The sequence below is a fragment of the Rhinopithecus bieti genome, unplaced genomic scaffold, assembly GCF_001698545.2.
Source record: "Rhinopithecus bieti isolate Rb0 unplaced genomic scaffold, ASM169854v2 scaffold_12070, whole genome shotgun sequence".
In the NCBI taxonomy this organism is placed as follows: domain Eukaryota; kingdom Metazoa; phylum Chordata; class Mammalia; order Primates; family Cercopithecidae; genus Rhinopithecus; species Rhinopithecus bieti.
In genome coordinates this window covers 1616278-1617289 of record NW_016807449.1, presented here as the reverse complement: position 1 = coordinate 1617289, position 1012 = coordinate 1616278, and positions in this window count along the sequence as shown.

Here is a 1012-nt window from a genome sequence, read left to right as displayed (position 1 = left end):
CAGGTAGCCAAAACGCAGAGGTTTAAAACTTCTCCCTTCACTGTACTTCTGTTTCCTATTCTCAGCGTTCAGCTCCTTACTATGTTCTCTCGATCCCCTTGTTGCCTTGTTTTGGTGTATTTATTTATTATTTTTTTTTTTTTGAGACAGGGTCTCTCTCTGTCACCCAGGCTGCAGTGCAATGGCGTGATCTTGGTTCACTGCAACCTCCACCTCCTGGGTTCAAGCGATTCTCCTGTCTCAGCCTCCCAAACAGCTGGGATTACAGGCATGTGCCACCATACCTAGCTAATTTTTGTATTTTTACTAGAGATGGGGGTTTCACCATGTTGGCCAGGCTGGTCTCAAACTCCTGACCTCAGGTGATCCACCCTCCAGGGTCTTTCTCTGTTGCCCACGCTGCGGTGCAGTTTTGCAATCATAGCTCACTGCAGCCTTGAACTCCTGGGCTCAAGCGATCCTCCTGCCTCAGCCTCCAGAGTAGTTGGGACTACAGGCATGTGCTACCCCACCCGGCTAACTTTTTGATTCTTGGTAGAGACAGGAGTCTCACTATGTTGCCCAGGCTGGCCTCGAACTCCTGACCTCAAATGATCCACCCGCCTTAGCCACCCAAAGTGCTGGGATTACAGGCATGAGCCACCACGCCCCAGCCTTGTTCAGCGTTTTTAAAAGCTTTACTGCCTGCCCAGCGCGGTGGTTCACACCTGTAATCCCAGCACTTTTGGAGGCCGAGGGGGGCAGATCATGAGGTCAGGGATTTGAGACCAATCTGACCAACAAAGAATGGCAATCATTAAAAAATCAGGAAACAACAGTTGTTGGAGAGGATGTGGAGAAATAGGAACACTTTTACACTGTTGGTGGGATTGTAAACTAGTTCAACCATTATGGAAAACAGTATGGCAATTCCTCAAGGATCTAGAACTAGATGTACCATATGACCCAGCCATCCCACTACTGGGTATATACCCAAAGGATTATAAATTATTCTACTACAAAGACACATGAA